Source organism: Sarcophilus harrisii, chromosome 6 (assembly GCF_902635505.1).
Source record: "Sarcophilus harrisii chromosome 6, mSarHar1.11, whole genome shotgun sequence".
Taxonomy (NCBI): domain Eukaryota; kingdom Metazoa; phylum Chordata; class Mammalia; order Dasyuromorphia; family Dasyuridae; genus Sarcophilus; species Sarcophilus harrisii.
Window position 1 is genome coordinate 148,125,651 of NC_045431.1, and position 16,344 is coordinate 148,141,994.

The window sequence follows — 16,344 nt, forward strand, 5'->3', positions numbered from 1 at the left end:
ATATAGTCTCCTGAATATATTCTCCCTTGGAACACTGATTACTTTGTCAAAAGCATAGAGTGAAAGACAGGGGCAAATGAGTAGAGATGTAAGGAGAGGGAAATATTGGCTAATGACATCCAAAAGGGAGGATGTTTATAGGACAGAACTGAAGAAAGATTACTACATCTTTATACAACTGGCCAAGTATCTTGTTACTTTTATCAGAGTCAGGAATGTGGACTGAATAGGCAACTGACTTAATTCAGTTTGGTATTTTGTGGATTTCGTAATCATGTTTTTATAGCTCTGCAATGAGTTTATTTTTCTGTGGGAAATGATTCCCTTCTCTGATCTCACCTTAAAGAAAACTTAAGCTTTAATGTCATATCATGGAAACTAGTTAGGAGTCTAACTAGTCTAGGCCTCCAAAGAAATAGAGAAGTTTGGAGGCAGGATAGAGATAGGGAGGAAAAAACCCAATATTTTGGCATCTATTGAAGAAGAAAAATTTTCCTTGACCAACACCAGACCCAAACAAAATCTCTTAGGTCATTTTAATATTAATTATAGTCTCCCCAAACCAGACCCAGACCCTGAGGCAAGAAAACTTAAAGCTGCTATTTGTTTTGCTGATATTTTTACCTCTCAAACTTGTGATTTCATTGGTAAAGTCTTTCTAAGACCAAGCTGATTACACGTGAAACTGCAAATCTATTCTTGACAACTTGCTATTCCTTTTAAATATAATAAAGTTATTGTATAAATTTTCCCCCTTTTTTTCTTCCTTCTTTCCCAATTCCCTCCCCCCTTAAAGATGGTTACCAGTAGGATGTCATCTACTCTTTAAGTTATATAGAGTGGTCTGAATGGAGAGATTAATTTAATGACACAAAGTCAAAAAGCTTTTAAGTTAGGCGACAAACAAGACATCTAAGTCTTCCTGGTTCTTCAAGAGCTTCCAGAGCTTTCCACTCTGCCATATTGCCTCTTTCTCTCAGATTGGTTTTAACTTTATTTTTTTATTTTGAACTTAATAAGCATATATTTGTTTAAATATGCAAAGAACAACAAAAAAATGAAAGAAATTGTGAATTTCTTTTGTTGAATAGTTTATTTTTCAAGATATGTGTATATATACATATATATGATCTATATCTGTTGTAACAAAAGTGCTCAATTAGTTTACAACTCTTTATGCATTTTTCATTTATCTGCCTTTTTAAATGTTTTATTACTGTTCTTCTTTGAATTTCACTAAACCAATTTCTTTCCCACATTCAACACCAGCAAAGCAAACATATATAGTCCAACAAAACAAATCAGCACATTATCCACTTCTGAGTACTCAGGTCTCATTGCACATCTCCAGCGCATCGCCTCTCTGTCAAGAGGTGGAAGGTATGTTTCATCATCCATCTTTTGAAGTCACTGCTGTTTCCCACTTTGATCTGAGTAATAGATCTCTCAAAATTGTTTTTCTTCTTATTATTGTTATCTCTAGTTTTTTCAAGACTCCTTACCTAAGAAAAATCATATAACACAAATCATAAGGAAAATCCATACAACAAAATACTGTTCTATTTTCATCTGTATGTGCACTTGACACAATTAAAGGTTTAATGTAGTTAAAGTATAGTACAGTGGAATGCATGTTGGAGTCAAGACTCAGATTCAAATCCTATCATTTATACTTGCCACTTACATGAACTTAGGTGAATCATTTCTCCTCATTTAAGCCCCCCTTTCCTCATTTTTAAAATGAGGATACATTTACTACCATTCTCATAGGACTGTTGTGATAAAAGTGCCTTGTCAACTTTAAAGCATTATATACTTTTGAGCTGTTGTTATGAAATGCATCTATTCTATTCCATTTGATTGAATCAATATTTATCAAGTTATTTTTCTGTGTTAGATACTGTGCTAAGGTCTAGAAATATAAAGACAAAACAATGAGATACTCCTTAGCCTCAAGTGGCTTCTATTCTACTAAAAGGAACAGGATGAACAAAATATATAAAAATAAACACAAAGTAATAAGAAAAATTGTGGGTAATATTTTTAGGTCAGGTACATGATAGGATATACATAGGAAAGAGTAATTTATGCCTAGCTGGCTCAGATGGGGAAGTGAGATTGTACAGCTTTGGTTTCATACATTGATATAAATAGAGCATTGTTGTAGGAAAGGCTCCATGTAGATAAGAGTTCTTAGAATCTGGTATAATTTACAGGGGGGAAATGGAGGCAAAAACAAGAAAGATATTATAAAGGAAGCTAATGCAGAGAAAACCTCAAAAGACCACAAGCCAAAAATAACATATCCAAACTCCTAAGAACTATGGATCAGTGTCACTGTGTGTCAGTGGAAAATTTCAACACACATAATGCTTTACAATCCTTAGAGAAAAAAATTAGCAGGTTTACAATTCCCCAGTTATCTTTCCTTGTGCGTAATATCAACCTCCAAATGCTCAGTTTTAATCTTTAGTTATTACTAAGGAGTGAAAAGAGTGATATAATAAAACCCAAATACCACAAATGGTGCATAAAGATTCACCAAGAAGTCTACAGGCTATCATTAAAGAAAGTTACCCTCCCAAAATTAGCTCCTTCCTTTGAAAAAGTGCAACTTCACCTTTAAAATGAATTTGCTTAATCATTTCTGCAGCTACAAGAATGATCTGACCTTTAGTTTTTTGCCCTTTTGTTTTTCTACTATTTTCACTTTTCCTCTTTCTCATCACATCCATAAATCTCTGTTCCAACTACTAAGGCACCATACACTACTGAAGGAAATCATAAGTTGCAATAATTAGATTCACTACAAGTTGCCATAATTGGGTTCACTATAAATTGGTGTTACCTCTCTATTCTTGAAGCTCTCTCTTTGGCCGCTATGGCAATGAATGTTCTTACACTACTTCTGTAAATTCTTCCTTTATTGTCACACTAGCCTCAATAGTCAACAGACTGTTCTAAACATTCTTTTATCTTTAAGCTTCAGCTTTAAGCTCCATGTTCAGTCAGTTGTCAAGTCCTATCCATTCTGCTTCTGAAAGATGTCTCTTGCCTATCCCTACTCTCCATTAACCCACTATTATGATAATTCAGACCCTCATTGCCTTTCTCCTGGAATCCTCTAATTGTCTCCTCATAGATCATACTGATTCCAATTCCCGCCCCCCCTACTCTATGTCTTTGTTCACACTGTTGCCAAATTTATCTTACTAAAACAAAAATCTGACCATATCAAAATTCTGATTGAAAAGTTTTAATGGCTTGCCATTGACTGTAGAATAAAATACAGACTTCTTAACTTTGCATTGAAAACTCTCCATTATCTAGCTCCAGCTTTTATTGTACTTTGTTCCTTTACATATTTCAGCCAAACTGGACCAGAGAGACAAATAACTTGCTTTATTGCAAAGGCTGGATTTGGTTTCAGAACCAATCCATCTGGCTTTGAATCTAATATCTAGCACAATTTCATTTGGAGATAGACAAATAGATGAATGGATGGCTAGATACACATATATACATGTATATATGTGTATATGTTACATTTAAACATAGATATGTTCTATGTTTTATATTTCTATTTATTTTATTTTTCTATTTATTTCACTTTGATATATTTTTCCTGTTTCTATGTTTATAGCAGCTAAGTGGCATAGTGGATAGAGTGCTGGACATGGGGTCAAGGAGGTTTATCTTTATGAGTTCAAGTTTGACTTCCAATACTTTCTCACTTTGTGACCTTGGGAAAGTTACTTAACCCTGTCTGACTTGGTTTCTTCATATGTAAAATGAAATGGAGAAAAAAATGGCAAACCATTATTTTCTTTACCAAGAAAACCCAAATTGGGGTCACAAAGAGATGGACATGGCTGAAAAAATTTTACCATAAATAAATCAAGAGAAACTTCTAAAAACTGAGTTTTTAGGGGAACAGGTTTATGTGATTTCAGGTCTTGTAAACAGAATTTCAAGCCCCTGAATTACTTTCTTTATATACTTTTCACTTTAACAAGAGGCAAAAATTAGGTGTAAAAATTAGCACATAAATTTCCCTGATAGAAGTAATACATTGAACCTGAGTTTAGTGGAAAGTGACAATACATACTAATACATTGACAAATTTTAACCAAGGACTAGATGATTACTATCAGATCTCAAGAATGGTTTTCTATGAGGAGAATAACAGAAGGAAAAGGAAAAACCTCGGGGAACAATCTGAAGGAGAAAAAGAAGTGGGAATTGCCACAGAGAACAAAAGGGCTCAGAAGGGAAAACAGGAAGCCAATAGTGAAAGGAGAACCACAAACTTTAATTACTTAATTACCTTGTCTTATCATAATTAAAGGGCCGCTTTAGTTTATTAAAAAGACAATTCAGTTATTCACGCAGTATCTGGAGGTTCTGTGGAGGTACTACCTTTCACAGTAGATGTGAAATGGCTATAGAGAAATTACGAAAATGAACTGTGCCCCCATCAAACTCCTGAGTAGTGTCCCATGATCACTGCAAACTCAAGCTTTCCAGAAAGAAGCTCAAAATCTTTTCCTATGATTCTTCTCCTTGTGACTTTACTATAACTATCCATGGAAACTACTACTCACCTGATTTCATATACCAGTGATTACCTCAAGCTGTCCCTTCTGCCTCATTTTTTCATAACCATTTATCAGGTGTGTCCAAGTCTCTCTCTACAATGATTCTCATTTATCTCCTCCTCTAGCACCTATTTCAGCAATCTAATAAAGGTCCCTGGATTATGAAAATAGTCTTTTTACAAGTTTTTTGGGCTCCATCCTCTTCCCATGCCAGTGATTCCTTCACATTACTACCAGAATTATCTTTCCTATAAGTAGAACTTAACTGTAAATCAAGTTGTAACTTTCTCCTAAGCAAGGGATTCTTAACCTATTCAAATAGTTCAGGTTTGAAGTTAATGAGTACCTGCACCAGAGTGATGGCAATCTGAGAAGACATGTTTGAGGAAAGAAGACAGAATACAGAAGAGGTGTTAGGAAGATGAAACCTAAAGGACTTGGCAACAAATTGAATGGACTGAGTAGGGGGGAAGCAAGAAGGGGAGTGAGTGAAAAAAAAAGTAAGAATTTTCCTGAAATTTCCAGTTCTTTTTGAGTGATCTTTTTTTCAGCTCAGTCATTAAGACTAGGTATTAGAATAAACTGAGCTTAGAATCAGACTGCTGAATTTTTTAAGCAAAACGTTCAATCAGATGGTCAGAGATTTTTCTACCATTAATACATAAATCACTTAAAATATTTATTTCATATTTATTCTAATCTTTTAATGTCTTTTGTATGGGTTTATATACAGAATTTATTAGTACATGCTTATAAGTTACAAAAAATATAAATACATTTTTAAAAAGAAAAGAGAGGAGTCGAGGATGAAACCTGGAAGAATAAAATACGAAAAACTACAAGAGGAGCCAATTATATTAATATAAGTTGATCAAAATATTCAAAAACAAAAACAAGTTTACAGACCTCAATTTAAGAGTCCCTGCTCTGAAATTATAAGTTGACATTGGTCTTCATTAGTAGTAAAGAGCTCCTCAGGAATAATTTCCTATGCTAATTAAATCATAGCTCCAGGAAAAATAATAATAATATTAATAATACATAGAGCTAGTCCAATCATTTATTTCTATGCTTCAAATTCTTTAGCAGTTTCCTATTGCAAGTCAAATAAAGCTTGAAATCCTCTGCCTAGCATTTAAGATCTTCTAGAATTCTCTGCCTCAGGAACATATACTGCACCATCATGTTCTCTGGACCTTTGCTCACTTTGCTCCTGAAATCTAAAATGCCTCCCCTTCTTTCCTTATCCTATTTATTTAAAGTCCAACAATAAAAAGTCCACCTCCTTCAAAAAGTCTTTCGATTAGCTTCCACTGGGCATCTTCCTTCAGGCTTCACAAAGCACTTTGGCATTCTAATGTTCATTATTATAGAAAATTGGGCATCCTACCTATGATAGCAAACCCCTTGAAAAAAAAGGACAAGGCTTAGAGAAATTTTTTTTTATTTCACCCAACACAATGACTTAATCATATATTTGCTAGACATCTTTTTTAATCATTGTATTGTTATTGAGTAGTAACAATAAATAACTATTTTTTTCAATCTCTTAAATGATATTTTTGACATGATCAACATGGGAATTTATTTTGCTTGACTATGCATATTTGTTACAAGGATTTTGTTTTTCTTTTTTCAGTAGTGAAAGGGGGAGAGGAAAAAATAAGTGGAAACAAAAAATACTTATATAATTTTTAAATTTGTGGTTTAAAAAGGATGGTTCAAATGATGTAACATTTGCACAAAATGCCTGGCACATAGAAGGTGTTATACAAATGTTTTTTCTTTTCTTTTCCTTCTTCTCTGATAGTATCTTTGAGATCAAGTATTATTACACTCCTTTCTCTCAAAAATTATGAAATTTCAAAACTTCACTTCTCATTTGGACCAGAGATTTTCAAACAAATGAGAGTCACTGAAGATCCTAGAATTAAAGGTCCCCACTTCTGATACAGATTTGACCAGTTTATTTAACTTGGTTTCCTTTAAGACAGAAATAATCAATTGTTAGACTGTTTCCTTCTAAACCTGCCTCAAAAGGATTTTATAAGAATTAACAATATAATTATGCAAGCTTCCTATGGAGCAAGTACTAATATAATTCAACAAAACTATTATCAGACCTACAAATGTTGTCTGAGATTCTCAGGTTAGATCAGTTAAGAATAAGATTTCATAGATGCTACCAGGCAATGAAAACATTGGTTGACAAATTGAGTTATTTATTTCCAAGGATCAGCCATGGAGAAGAGTTCATTACTGAAGATTGAATGTTACCCCTTGAACAATTCATAAAACCTGTCAATTAATGAGGTTGGGGGCAAGGGAGATCACAGGATCATACTAGAGTGAAATCATATCCCCAAGGTCACAGAAACTAGTGATGGAGTACTCTTGATAACATGACATATTCTTTTATTATCAGATCTGGGTATAAATCCCAGATCTGCTCTGTATTGCCTGTGTGACCTTAGGATATTGATCTCTAAAGTCATTTTCAACTCTAACTTGGCCTATTATTTTTATTAAAACTTTGGAATGAAGTACAGATTTTTCTCAGAACTTGACACCATATACAACAATTATAACAGCAAGATAAAATTACCAACTCATATCATTCACAACAGGAAAGTAACCTAGCAGAAATTAAGCCTAGGTCAACATCATACACCATTTATCAATGCCAAATGGATACATGACCTGAATATAAAGATCATATTATAAAAATCTTAGATGATAAGAAGATCATATGCCTTTCACAGCTAGGAGCAAAAAATGTATTCTTCACCAAACAAAGACTAGAGAAGAATAGTTTAGTGGATTGAAATTTTATATACATATATATATATGGTTTTCAAGGGATAAATACAACTATATATATATATATATGAAGAAAATAATTCTCCAATAGATAGTGATCAAAGTACATCAGTCAATCAATAAGCTATACTAATCATCTGCTATGTGCCAAGCACTATGCTTAAGTTCTGGAATGTAAAAAATAAAGGCAAAAGACAGTGCCTGCTCTCAAGGAGCTTAGTCTGATGAGCTTATCTTCCCCATAGTCTGATGGGGAAGATAACAAAATCAACTATGTACAAAATATCATTGTTGTTCAGCAGAATACTACTCTTCATGACTCATTAGGGTTTTCTTAATAAAGATGCTAAAATTAGATTTGCCATTTCCTTCTCCAGCTCATTTTACAAAGGAAACTGAGGTAAATAAGATTAAGTGACTTGCCCAGAGTCACGCAAAATAAGTAAGGTTGGATTTGAATGCAGGTCTGTCTGACTCCAGGCTCCATGTTCTATTCACTGTATTCTATCCACTGCACCACTTAGCTGTCCTTCAACTAAGCTATATACAGGATAAATTTGAAAAAAAAATTAATAGTAGGAAGGCAGTAGGATTAAGAGGGATTGGGAGCCACTTCTTGTAGAAAATGATATTGTATCTGGGGCTTGAAAGAAACCAAGGAAGGTAGGAGGATGAGATGAGGAAAGAGATCATTCCAGGGATGGGGGAGAGAAAGAGAAAGGAAGGAAGGAAGGAAGGGAAGGAAGGAAGGAAGGAAGGAAGGAAGGAAGGAAGGAAGGAAGGAAGGGAGGGAGAGAGGTAGAGAGGGAAGGAAGGAGGGAGGGAGGGAGAAAGGAAGGAAGGAGAGAGGGAGAAAGGAAGGAAAGAGAGAGGGAAGGAGGAAACAAATATTTATTAAGTTCTTCTATGTAGCAAGCACTGGCCTAAGCATTTTTCAAGTATTTTCTGATTTGATCCTTACAACAACCCAGAGAAATAGACACCCAACAAGTAGTTATACCTGAAGTCTTCCACGGAGGGTAAATGGGAGTTGAATCATTCTAATTTGGAGCTCTAAGTTTTAGAAAGTTTTTTTTTTCTGCCATCAAGCCTAAATTTACCTCTTTATGAGATCTATCTACCCAATGCTCTTACTTTTGTCCACTGGGACTAAACAGAACAAGTGCAATGCCCTTTCTACATGACAGCTTTTGAAATATTACCATGTTCCCCCTAAGTCTTCTCTTCTGACTAAACATCATCAGTGTCACCAACTGATCTTTATCTGGCATGGCCTCACAGCCCTTCTCCATTCTGGCTGCCTTCCTTTGGACATTGCCAGAACCTTATTGTTTTTCCTAAACTGGCACCCACAGCTGAATACAATCGTCTTCATTGTAATCCAGCCAAGGTAGAGCACAGTCGAACTCCCAGCCTCTCGTTACTGGAAGCTGTGTCTTTCCATGCCGCCCCACAATGTACTCAGGAGCTGTTTCAACTGCTACCTCATTCTGCTGACTCATCCTAAGCCTATAACACTACCCTGAGTCCCTTAGATTCAGGACAGAATGGGGACATGATGATTCAGAACAACATTCCTGTCTTCTCTGAAGGACTTTACATTCTTTTCTAATTTCTCCTAAGCAAAAGAATGCCTTTTTGGAATGCTATAATGTGCACTCATGATTGAGTTGGTAAAGCTTACAGTTGCTTAGGATTGCTGCTTTTGCAAAAACATATAATAATAGTAGTGAGAAAAATTTGAATATTTGAATATGCTTTCATGATAGCCAAGATCTCCAAAGAATTATAGAATCATTGAAACTTAAAATTGAAAGAAATTATCAAGATTCTTTTTACTTTTACAGAGAAAACTCAGGCTTAATAAAACCCAACTTTTTTGTTATTATTCAGTTGATTCTGTCATGTTTGACTATTTGTGACCCCATTTGGGGGTTTCTGTCAGAGACAGTGAAGGAGTTTCCATTTCCTTCTCCAGCTCATTTTACAGATGAGGAAACTGAGGCAAATAGGTTTAGTACCTTGCCCGGGGTCACACAGCTAGAGTGTCAGAAGCCAGATTTGAACTCAGGAAAATGAGTCTTCCTAATTCCAGGGCCATTCAAACCACCTAGTAACTAGCTAAACTTTTAGTTTTAGTCAGAATTTTTTTGTCTTGGTACTAAACTTTTAGGAGAAAAAGGCAAATAATCATCCTGACAAAGGCCAACATTAGAAACTCAGTTTGTTTGCTTTTTTTAATCACCTTGGGGCATTTTCCTAGGGCCAGAATGGATTCAACCCAACTACTACATATAATCTTCTACAATGCTCTATAGTAATTACTGGCATTCAGCAAGGAGAGTTTCCAAAATGGCAGCACATTTAATCAACAAAGAATGATTCTATTATCCTTAACCTTATATTATACTGAATTAAGGATGAAAAGTGGATTGATACACTTCATTATTACATCATATATTACTAAAATTGAAAATGGTTTAAAAAAAAAAAAAAGGAGTTTGGGGCAGACCCTCAGTTAACACAAGAATACTCCATTCCTTAAGTATCCAGTTAATCAGGTTTTTTTGTTTGGTTGGTTGGTTTTGGTTTTTGTTTTTTTGTATATACACAATTAGTCAGAGTGGCACTTTAATTTTGTTCTGCAACTTCAGCATGTTACCAACTATGTTCTCACTTCTCCCATCCCATCAGCCCCCATGCTTATGCAACAATTAACTGACATCATCCAAAGATTATGTTACAAAGATAAGTCTGTGTCAATGTCAGCTGATTATGCAGATGCCATTGACAAATCTTTCTATCAGAAAGCTTCTGGAATTACCTAGTATATCTAGATAATACCCTTTTATTAATATGGTTGGTTTAGAATTTTTGTCTAATTATGCAAATCCACATAAATAAAACTATTGCATTGAAGATTAGAAGGAAAGCAGAAAATTGGGGGAGGGGAGTTTTATAGCTAGTAAATTTGATCAAAGCCTCATTTTTCAAAAATATGGAGCACTGAGTCAAATTTATAGGACTAGAAGCCATTCTCCAATTGACAAATGGTCAAAGAATGTGAACAGGCAGTTTTCAGAAAAAATCAAAGCTAAGTATAGTGATATGAAAAATTGTCTAAATTACTATTGATTAGAAAAAATGCAAATTAAAACAACTCTTAGGTACCACCTTATAGCTATCAGATTGCCTAATATACTGAAAAAGGAAATAATAACTGTTGGAGGGAATGTGGGAAAATTGGAATACTAATGCACCATTGGTAGAGTTGTGAACTGGAGAGCAATTTGGAATTATGCCCAAAGGGCTATAAAACTGTGTAAATACCCTTTGATTCAGTAACATTGCTGGGTTAGTATCCCAAAATGATTTTTTTAAAAAGGGGAGGGGGGATGGGGAGTGGAAAGCATCTATTTGTATAACAATATTCTAGCAGCTCTTTTTGTGATGGCAAAGAATTGGAAATTGAGGAGATGCTCATCCATTAGTAAATAGCTGAACAAGTGTGTGGTTGCAATGGAATAACTTTGCACTATAAGAAATGACAAGCAGGATGACTTCAGAAAAACCTGGAAGAACTTATATGAACTAATGCAAAGTGAAATGAGGACAACCAGAAAAACATTGTACATAAGAAGCAATTTGTATGGCATTTAACTGGGAATAACAATTATTATCAGCAATACAATGATGTAAGACAACTCCAAAGAACTCATGATGAAAAATGGGATCCACCTCTAGAGAAAGAATCAATGGAGTCTGAAAATAGATCAAAGCGTATTATTTTTCACTTTATTTTTATGGCGTTTTTTTTGGTCTGTTTTCTTTCATAATATGATTAATATGAAAATATGTTTTTACATGATTGTACATGTATAATCTATATCAAATTGCTTACTATCTCAGAAGGGGACAGGATGGAAGAAGAGAATTTGGAACTTAAATTTTTAAGTGAATGTTTAAAATTGTTTTTAAAATAAAATCTTATTCAAATAAAAAAAGAAAATACCAAGAATTAAGCCTCATTGCAGCCTTAGCTTATACATTTCACATACTTTTGTTGTTATTAAAAATTAAAACACTGTATCCACTGTAACATTAGCTGCCTCAAGAAAGTGTTAGGCTTAGGATCAAGAAAATCTGAATTCAAAACAAACCTTAGATACTTAGAAACTGTGTGACCCTGGGAATGTTGTTTAACATCTTTTGAAAGGTAGAAAAGCTCAGGTTCTAAAGAAGAGATTTAAAAGTCAACTAGAGGCTTGTGATCCTGGTGATAATGAGGAGCCACTGGATTTTATCAAACAAGATGGTTGGTACTAGGGCTAACATGATCAGATCTGGGCTTTAGGAAGATCAATTTGATAGCTGTCTAGATCATGGACTAACATGGGGAGAGCACCAACTAGATGACTATCGCAACAGTCCAGGTAAAAGTGATGAGCCCCTGCTCTAGAGTACTGGCCAGATTAGAGGAGAGAAGGGAATAGTAGAAGAAATGTTATGGAGCTAGATTGACAAGACTTAGCTTGGATCTAGATATGGGGAGTGAGAAAGACTGAGAAGTGGAATATAAATCTATATTTTAAGAATGGATACCTGGGAGAATGGAAGTGCTCTCCACAATAATAAAAAAGGCAGAAAAAGAGAGGTGATTTTTTGGGAGGAGGAGGTAGATAGATGCGTTCCATTTTTTTATATGTTGAGATCCCAATTCAAGATATTCAATAGACATTTGGAAATGTGGGACCAGAGATGAGGAAAGAGGTTAGGGTTGAACAGAGACATCTGAGAATTATTATCCAAGGCTTTTCCAACTTTCAAATCTTACCCCAAACTATATTATCCAGTGATATTTACCCTTGTGTTCCTCAGAAAAGACACTCAACTTTCACTTGTTTTCCTCCAAGACCATAATTCTCTACCTCTTCATTTTTATCTCCTGACTTCCTTAGCTTCCCTCAAATCTCAACTAAGGTCCCATTTCCTGCAAAAAGCTTTTTCCAATCTCTGATCCCTGTTAATAGAAGTGCCTTCCCTAATTATTTTAAATTTATTCTGTATGTATCTTATTCATACACAGTTGTTTACATATTGTCTTCCCCAATTGAATACAGGAACTTTCCTTCTTTTTCCTTCTTCCCTCCCTCTCTCTTTCCCTCCCTCCCTCCCTTCCTTCTTCCTTCCTTCCTTCCTTCCTTTTTTTCTTTCTTTCTTTCTTACTTGTTAACTTGACTTGACCCTGGAAATAATAGGAAACCCATGGAGTTTATTAAATAGAGTAGATGCCATGGTCAGGATAAACTAGAACAAGGAAAGAAAAAAAACACACAGAACTCTTCTAACAAATACATATAGTCAAGCAAAATATATTGAAAGACTGACCATGTCCAAAAAATATTAATCTTGTTCAGCAGCCTTAGTTCATCACTTCTCTCTCTGTCAGGAAGTAGGTGGCATGATTCATCAAATAAAATTGTAAACATCTTGCCAAAAAGTGTTACCAAAATTTAAAAATATATAAAAGAAGACAAGAAGATTATTGAAGCATTTTTAAAATGCTTAGAAGAAATTTACATGCTAACCTTGTTATATATTTAAGAGGAATAGCAAGTTACATATGAAAGATTTGCAGTTTCACGTGCAATCATCTTTTTTTCATTATACTATGTTATGGAAATGCTTGTTTTATTACATAAATTAACAATTAAAAATGCACAGAAGAAAATAGAGCAAAGATCAATAAGAAATTCAAACATACAAGAAGCTTTGGGGCTAATGTATTAAATTTATTATATGAGTAAAGTGAAAATCAAGGCACTTATAATGTGTATTTGAAACTTCATGTGTAGTTCTCTTTGTATATGGAAATGCTTGTCTTAATCTTAAAAAAAGGAAAATAAAAAAACAATAGCTATGTTCATTATATAACTTCTTAATAATAGATAATAGAAGGGGAAAGAAGAAGCACCTTTTTTAACAATGAATTTTGTATAATTGTTAAACTTCATAACTGATAGAAGCCACAACCATTTCTGTAAGTCCATTCTATGAATTATATTTTTCATGGATCACATTCATGTTTTTTAAAGATAGTATCCAAATGCTTTTGTTCAGATCCCAATACCAGGAACTAGCCTTAGAAGTGAAATTTATTTTATCTGAAGTGACATCAATGGGGCCAGGACAGACAGTTAGAGATGATAAACTTTAGTGTCCTTTTATCTTAACAAAAAACCTGGAGAGCCCTCAGTATTTCTGGGTGCTTTAGAGAGGGAATAGAAAAGAGATATCAAGAATGGAGGCAAATGGTATGTAACACCCATTTGCATAGTAATCTATCATGTATTGCACTTCAATTTTAGGGGCCAATATGTTGATTTGAGGTGCCACTGTGGACCTGTTCATGGGATTAGTGTTATTATTGTTGAATTAGTCATATTATTAGTCATATTAGTCATATCTGACTCTTTGTGACCCCCTTTAGGGTTTTTTAGATTAGGCTACTAGAATGGTTTACCATTTCTTTATCATTTTACAGATGAGGAAACTGAGGCAAACAGGATTAAGTGATTTGCCTAGAGTTACACAACTAATAAGTATCTGAGAGCAGATTTAACTAAGGTCTTTTTGCTCCCTGGAACATTACTCCAGCAATTGCACTACCTAGCTGCCCTCATGTGATTGGTGACCAAATTCTATTAAAAGATATAATCAATAGACAAGGAGTAAATAAAATTATCACTCTTTGCAGATGATATAATGATAAACTTAAGCGTTTAGAAAATCATCCAAATAATTGAAAAAATTCATAGCTTTAGCAAAGTTACAGAATACAAAATAAATACACACAAATCATCAGTATCTCTATATATTACTGACAAAGCACATCAGCAAGAGTTAAAAAGAGAAATTCCATTTAAAATAACTGTAGATAAAATAAAATACTTGGGGATCTATTGCTCATGGATAGCTAATATAATAGGATATAATAAAAATGACAATTCTGCCTAAATTGGTCTACCAATCAAACTGCCAAAAATTATTTTATAGAACTGAAAAAATAATAACAAAATTTATCTGGAAGAACAAAAAATCAAAAATATCAAGGGAATTAATGAAACAAAATACAAGAGATGGTGGCTTAACTGTATCAAACCTAAAACTATATTATAAAGTAGCCATCATCAAAGTCATTTGGTACTGGCTAAGAAATAGAGTGGTGAATCAATGAAATGGATTATACATACATGACCCAATAATCAAGGCCTATAGTTATCTAGTATTTTATAAAACGTCCCAAACTCTAGTTTCTAGAATAAGAACTCACTATTTGATGAAAATTTCTGGGAAAATTGGAAAATACTATGTTAGCAGCTTGGCATAAGCCTATATCTCACATTCCATAACAAAATAAGATCATAATGAGTACATGATTTTGGGCATAAAGGGATAATTCACCTATTAAATCTTTGGAGAAGGGAAGAATTTGTGATCAAAGAAGAACTAAGAGAACATTTTGAAAAGCAAAATGGACAATTTTTATTACATTAGTGTCCTTCTATTTCTGCACAAACAAAGCCAACAGAAGATTAAAAGGAAGTACAATGTTGGGGGGAAAGCTTTATAGCCAGTGTTTCTGATAAAGTATCATTTCTAAAATATATATTATATATATATATAATATATAAAGAACTCTGTCAAATTTATAAGAATATAAGACATTCCCCAACTGATAAATGGTCAAAGGATATGAACAGACAATTTTCAGATGACAAAATTAAAGCCATCTATAGTCATATAAAAACACTCTAAATGATTATGAGAAATGCAAATTAAAACAACTCTGAAGTGCCACCTCACACCTCTCAGATTGACTAAAATGACAGAAAAAGAGAATGATAAATGTTGAAGATGATGTGAGAAAACTGGGACACTAATGAATTGTGTGAAGCTGAGCAATTTCAACCTCTGATGCCTTTGTCCATTACAGAAGGAAATGGCAAACCACTCCAGTATCTTTGCCAAAAAGAATAGAACAAAATTGAACAAAAATAAAAATATCAAATTATGTCCTATAAACTTCCAGTACTTAGAAAAATATTCTGGTACTACATTGGTAAATATATATATATATATATATATATATATATATATATATTTGCAACTATTGCCAGTGGCCTGTTATCAGCATAATTGACTGGTTCCTGGTTCCTGATCTGTAAGTTGGTCTGGGGAAAAGGTGTGATGGTAATAATAATCCAGTAATCATCATTTAAATATAGCTCTCATGAATACTATAGAGTAATCTCTCTTATTTCCATCTCAGTGGTTCTATATGATCTTCCAAACCCACCTGATCTGGAGTTAGAAAAATCAATGTTATCCTGATGGTTAAAAAAGGAAATGCCGTGGGAAACTAGGGTGATTCTCAAGGTTGACTAATGCCAAAATAGGCAAAATAGAAAAGTAAGTAAACAGAAGGTATTTCACTAAAATACTCTGAGGTGGGCAAGGGCATGATCAGAAACCAATCATGAGAAGTGGGGAGGGAGAAAGTTGTTTTTTCAAAGCCCAGGCTGCTCATTGGGCTGTTCGCCAGGAGACCCAGGTTAAAGTACAAAGGCTGGAGAGATTGACCTACTTATTTAGTTTGAGAACTTTGTTACAACTTGCCTGAATGTGCTTGTCTAGATTATATTTTTCCTTTACAGATTGTTCAGATGTTTTGTCATTCTTGTTGTTATTTTTCTACTCTTTTTTCACTTTTAAATTTTGCTTGATTCTTGTAGTTTGTCTAGATTTTATTTTGGGATACACTATTATCAGCAAGCTACCTGGATAAGCTATAGCAACTGCTTAGTTTTTCATTCAGCAACCATACCCACCTTTCCTACCACAGTTCTGTTGTAGTTGGCTTTGA

At 34.0% G+C, this 16,344-nt stretch overlaps 1 long non-coding RNA gene across 2 annotated transcripts in view; it reads right to left on the minus strand.

The window, feature by feature from the left end:
* Window positions 1-1,074: 1,074 nt before the first annotated feature.
* The window catches only part of LOC116420041, a 72,159-nt gene continuing 56,889 nt past the window's right edge, over window positions 1,075-16,344 (minus strand). For both annotated transcript variants that reach the window (XR_004230368.1, XR_004230369.1), the window contains exon 3: window positions 1,075-1,502. This is a non-coding gene — a long non-coding RNA (uncharacterized LOC116420041). The remainder of the gene's footprint in view (window positions 1,503-16,344) is intronic.